This window comes from Centruroides vittatus, unplaced genomic scaffold (assembly GCF_030686945.1).
Source record: "Centruroides vittatus isolate TY-2023 unplaced genomic scaffold, ASM3068694v2 scaffold_1172, whole genome shotgun sequence".
In the NCBI taxonomy this organism is placed as follows: Eukaryota; Metazoa; Arthropoda; class Arachnida; order Scorpiones; family Buthidae; genus Centruroides; species Centruroides vittatus.
The window spans coordinates 1,682,751-1,689,341 of NW_027122672.1; positions in this window are offsets into that span (position 1 = coordinate 1,682,751).

Here is a 6,591-nt window from a genome sequence, read left to right on the forward strand (position 1 = left end):
AAGAGTAAATAAATGAAAAACTGATATATAATTTATGTCTTCCCTTTAAATTTATACCATGTGAAAATAGTGATAATTATATTGATTGCTAGAAATTAATACTGTCTTAATTCAGAAACATTAGAGAAAACACGTCTAGGAACTTACTATTTTAAACTAATATAATACATTTAAAAAAAAAGTACCATTGTTAGAAGCATTTCGACATATTTCTCTAGTTTTAAAATTTGTTTGGAACATCTCGAGATTGTTGAGAGATATTAATAAATCTTTCTCTTGAGAATTTTAAGGCCTATTCGATTGGTTGGGACAATACACATTATGTAAATCTGACGTCATTCTTTAGAGTTTTTAATTGTAGAACTGGAGTAATGACTTCGAACTGACGTAAAACGTACTACACTATCCTGACCAATGGAACCTTAATCTCGAATTTAAATATGGGAGAAGAAAAAAGTCACAAAACAATATAAAATTTTTTCTACTCAAAATATATATATGTAACTAAGAATCTGTGCAAATAAAAAGTAAAAAATCCAGCAGCGAGTTGCATAACTTTCCCAGCAAAACTTTTAAGATTGTGTATGGCTCCAACTGTTACGAGATTTTATTCTGATTATAAATGTAAAAATCTTGGGGATTATTTATGACCGATCTCCATACTTTTCCTCCGTTATATATAACTTCCGGGAAAATAAAATTACTACACATCAATAACAAGATACCAGAGTATTGAACGACTTTTCAGGTCTTAAACACATTATCTGTAAGTGTAGTGAGATTTCAACATTGATTTTAGTATCATTAAGTTAGGAATTCATTACAGGGCGTATAACGTAAAATAGGGTTTCTCAAACGGGATCCCGAGATCCCGGTCGTTTTTTTAAACCCGGGATATTCCACAAATTTCTTAAAAATTCACTTTTTTCTTATTTTGTGTTAAAGTTCAGGAAATTTTGCAAATAGAAAGCATAATTAAATCATAAACTGTCAGAATAAATTTGTATTTATTAATTTTAAACCTACTTATTAGTTTTTTAAATTTTTTCTCGTTATGGCACGTTACAAATGGTAAATAATCAATGCGTAGCTTATTTGTGACAGGACTCTGAAAATTCTTTACTTGTCAGAACCTGTAATATCTGAAATAATTGTGCTTATGCTGTCTTAATTTTTAACCATGCACAGTAGCTTCAATAACTGCATTATGCCAGATTGTGCAAATTGGCAAGGATGCAAACGAGTACGAAGTGTGCAAGTGTGAAGTTTTTCTTCATAAACCTGATCATTAAAGACAAACGAACTGTCGAATTATCGGGCTACAAGCTTAATACCGCTATTAAAGCAGCCAAGGTAGACAAATCAAGAATACTAGAGAGCAAAAGAAGTACTACAGTCTCGAAAACGAACTAGAAATCTTCCAGGCTACGGGTGAAAAAACACATAGCATCATTTTCTCTTAAATGCATCAAACACGATTCCAATCACATCAATTGAGTCGCAAAAGGCATTCTCGGTAGCGAGACTTTTCATTACTAAAATAAGAATTAGATTGAGTGGACGGAGTATCGACCATCTTTGCTTTTTAAAATCTTATAATACAAATATTGTTGTAAATTATTATAATGTTTTATTTAAAAAAAACGAAAATTACCTTCTAAGTTAGAAGTTTGATCTAAATTCATTTTTTCTTTACATTTTCAACTCAATTCAAAGTCTTTTTTTGTTGTTGTTGTTGATGTATGCAGTTTCCAGCAAACTTTAATACATTTTTTCTATTAGTGAACATTTCTACGTAATTCAAAGATAATTTTTAATATATATCTTACACAGCATTATTAATGTGATTTTGGAGGTTGTAGAACGTATTAGATTACTTTAAAAATGAAAAATAATTATATCATTTGATTTCAAGCTATTTTGTATATCTTAAACATAATTAATTCTATCCCGGAAAACAGTTCACTTTTATCCGGGAATCCCGGGACAAGCAAAAGACCGGGAAACGAGAAACCCTAACGTAAAACGAATACGCCCTGTCGCCTTGCCCAAAAAAACAACGTTAAGTGAGTACTCACTGTTTTATATATATATATATATATATATATATAGGCCTACACAGTAAACACAACTCTCTGGATGGGACACACACTTGATAGAGATATATCGCTTGCCATTGTGCCATATGGATTGATACTGACAATATTTACAAAAAAAATTATGAATGGACGACAAATTATTCCAAAAGGAGAGAGAACATTGTTTTTGAATAAAGGAAGGACATTTTTAAAGTCAAAATAGAGGACACGCCTCCGTACTACATTGATGTCCTCTTTTTAGATAACATATAGCTTATGATTATCATGATGCAGTACGTCACGTACTGCATCATGATAATCATAAGCTATATGATCTATATGAAAGCTATATGAGCTATATGAGCTATATGATGGTCTGAGGCTTCTCTGCTTCAGACCGTGACGGTCTGAAGCGGAGAAGCCTCAGACCATCACATACCGCAAACTCATTTAATTTAAGATATGACGCAAATTGTTTCACAGATTTCAATAAAATGCAACGAATGATTATGTTTTCACTACATTTTGCTATAACTTTTTGTCCAGCTCTCTGTGCCATGTTTTATTATTACACCCTTTAACTTATCGTACTTTATTTGCTGAAATATTTACATCATTCTGATTACGTTTTGCTGTATGAATGTATGAAAATTACAAATGCATAGTAAAATAAATGTTACGTTTGGAATTATACAATTGTTAACATTTTGCAATCGATTCGGGAAATGAATTTGCAGTTAATATTCAAAGCAGAGAAAACTAATTTGCATACCTTATACATTGCCAACAATTCGTAGAGCCCAGTGTAATAGGCTGTAGTGCCAAAAAACAATCGTTAATTTTACACATTGCATACATAACAATCCACCAACATGTTCAAAACAATATCTTATCTGCATTTAACTTATCCTACTTTTTATTATATTGAAAACGGTTGTTACAATTTAAATATTTGGTTATATTAGTAATTATTTCTTTTTATCTTCTCAAATAAATATATATAAGGCTGTTCAATAAATAATGTTTAAATATAATTAAATATAGTAAAAATGTTCGGTAACAATTTTTGTAAAAACTTGCAGTTTTCACAACTTTTTTCCCTATTCTTGATGATTGAAATATGATGAGTCATTATTTAATATAATAATTTCTATCATTGCTAGAATTTGACTTGATGAGGCCTTAAGTTATAACATATAACAAGCCCTACCACTCCATTAAATAACAATTCATATAAAAATGTGAGACCCTAAGCCAAACTGGTCCATATTTTCCCCAGAGGCCAACTGAAAACGGTTCGTTAAAAATTTAGTCCAATAGATTATGTATACAACAGTTTAGAAGGTTTTAAATTTGCCCATTGTAAGTAGTCAGAGATATTTATTTATTATTATTATTATTAGTTGTATTACCAAAACAGAAAAGTGGCCATCAATAAAAGGTCAGAGGAATCCTCAAAGGGATTGCCACTCAAAAAAAATTTGGGGATCCTGTCCTAAGCTACAGCTTGTTTGGTTTGTGTAAATCTGGCCCCCCCCCATTCCTGCAACTGATGAGAGAATTCTGGTTAATAAAAGGATATTTTTTTGAAGATGTAGCAGATAAATCTCCAATTTATTTCATTTTCTTCACTAAACATTCTTTAAAAATTTTTGAGCATATTTAAATTTGGGAAAGAATCACATAATTTTTAATAATTTAATATTTCTTCTATTTCTCAGAATGATTTTTAATAGTTATTCATTCTAATTTGTTCATTGATATTGCAACTGAATACTATTTCATTTCTGAGAAAATTATTTTTCAAAATAGTAGTTTCAAATTCCTAATATCAAATGAATATTTAGTAAGTGATGTCACTATTTGGCCTTATGTGCATATCTTTAAATACCGATGACATGACATTTTCATCATTCTACTCCAACAGAATGTCACTTTGCTCATGACACCAAATTACTCATGTTATGATATAAAACTCCGAAATTTTTATATTTTTAAGTATGTTCAAAACAGAAATAAGCACTCAGAATAAAACAATATTAATTTTTCCTTGATATTCTCTAATTATTCACGAAGTAGTCTTAAAAAATTAATTTAAAAATTATCCGTTATTAAAAATTTTTGTCAAAAAATTACTTTAACACTAAACCAAGCATAATTTGTTCCAAACCAATCAAAACACCTAACATAAAGTTCAGTCAAACATATTGCCTAATGATTAATACTAAATAACAAGAAAATTTGATTTTAAAATATTTGAATGAGTACAAAATAATAATAAAAATAAACTGATATACAACTTTATTTTTCTAATGAATTGTCTCATGCGAATCAAATAATATTTTTAGCTTAGTACTTTTGAGAATAATTTTTCTTATCTTCAGAATCATTTGAACTTGAACATAATGTTTCACTTAGTTCAAGTACAGTAGACCCCCCATATAACACTGTAGATACGTTCAGTGTTATATGAATCCGTGTTGTACGAGTCACTTAAATACATGAGCTAATCGCAGCCTGGTACATATGCAGTTTAGGGGCTATGGCTGTTTGAAAGGTTTCCTTCCATAAAATTAATTGATTCTAGACTAATTTGACTCAACATTTCCAAATCACAAATAATTTTTTGGGAATAATCCATATAAACTATGCTATAAACAAAAAATTGTAGGATTACTTACAGAGTGTGCACCATTCTACGACGCCATTGCTTAAGCTTGTTTTTGTGGCGGAGCGGCTCGTCAAACGGCAGACGCGTGTTTCCCGATCAACAAATTTTTCGCAGAAAAATAACTTAACTTTGGAGACATCATTAATAAAAATATAATTTTTATGGCCATTGAATAATAAATGTTTTTTAGTAGGTCCAGTGCTCGTTTAAACTCAAGGGTTTGTACAATATCCGCTATTGGTCCAGATTCGACCGATCCTGTTGCGATACGAGTCGGCAATGATGTTTTACCGTGTTATACGAATCTCTTTTAGTGTGTTATACGAACACGATCGCAATTTTTTAGCCATGTTATACGAATCCGTGTTATAAGAGCCTGTGTTATAAGGGATCTACTGTAATTCTAAAAAGGAAGAAAATACTTTCTATAACTACTAATTTAAAAATTATTTACTTCCTACAAGAGAATTTATTGATGAATTTTACTATGATACGCTTCTTGTCTAGTCTTCGTATATACTTGTGAGCACTACATTGGCCTTTCTTTATTGCTAGACTTATTACACTCTCACTGGACACAAGACTGGTCTTGTGTCCAGTGAGAGTGTAATAAGTCTAGCAATAAAGACCAACATAGTGCTCACAAGTATATATGATAAATTTTAATTTAATCAGCCATATACTTTTTAGTCTTTTTTTCTTTTTTTTTAACTCTTTCTGCTTTGTGGATATGAAGACAGTCTCTTACCATACCCATCTTGGATTGGATCAGGTCCACGATAGGGGCAATTGAGTTATTAGAGACAAGATCCTAAATATCTGGGAGATACTACCACCACAAAAAATTTCTGAGACTGTTCACCACGATTTGATTCTGGGTCCCTTAATAGTAGGCTTGACATCTTGTCATCCAGCTATTGATAAATAATGATGGTAATTTTAGAACATTTTCAATATTTAAGAAATGATTATTTATTTGTAATGTTACAATTTTGTTCCTAAGTGCGTAATTAGCTTTTTATTTGTAAGTTTTTCTTTAAAAAAAGTTCCATTAATAAACCAAATACATTGGAAATTACCAACTCATAAGAAATTATGCAAAAACACAAAGTTGCTTTACTGTTTAAAAAGCAACTTGTATTAATTATTTAAATACTGATAGCTAAATGGTTGAGTGGTTAATGTAGTAGCTTATCACTCTCGGATCCAGATTGAATAAATGGGTTAAAGACTCCAAGACTTTTTCTGAAGTGGTCTGTTCAGATATGTCAGGCCATCCCTCATCACCGGGCCACCCCACTGTGCATCTGGACAAATGCATAATTGACTTATTAAAAAAAAAATTATTTAAATACAGTAGAGAGTCGTTAATTCGAACCCCGGTAATCCGAATCGCCAGTTATCCGAACGATTTTCAGTCGGACTGTGTCGTGCTGTTTTTGATACTAGATTTACTTCTAAAGTATAATTTTCATGTTTTTATATTCTTCAATATATTTATTTTGTTTGTACAAAATAAAGAAATAATTTTTAACGATACAATAGCCTCGATTATTATTATAAAAATTTTCGTTAGGCTTAAAATCGATGAAAAATTCAACACGAAGCAACACGCAACGGAGAAAAATTTGAACATCGGACAGGTTAATATATTTTTTCGTACATAATTGGTTATCCGAACAAATCACTAATCCGAACAACCCCAGTCCCCAACTGATTCGGATTAATGACTCTCTACTATATCTGGAAATTAGAAGATAAAATTTATTTTTTAATAATCAAACCATCATAAATATATTTGATATTTTACCTAATATTAGCTACTTAATTTTATATTTATAA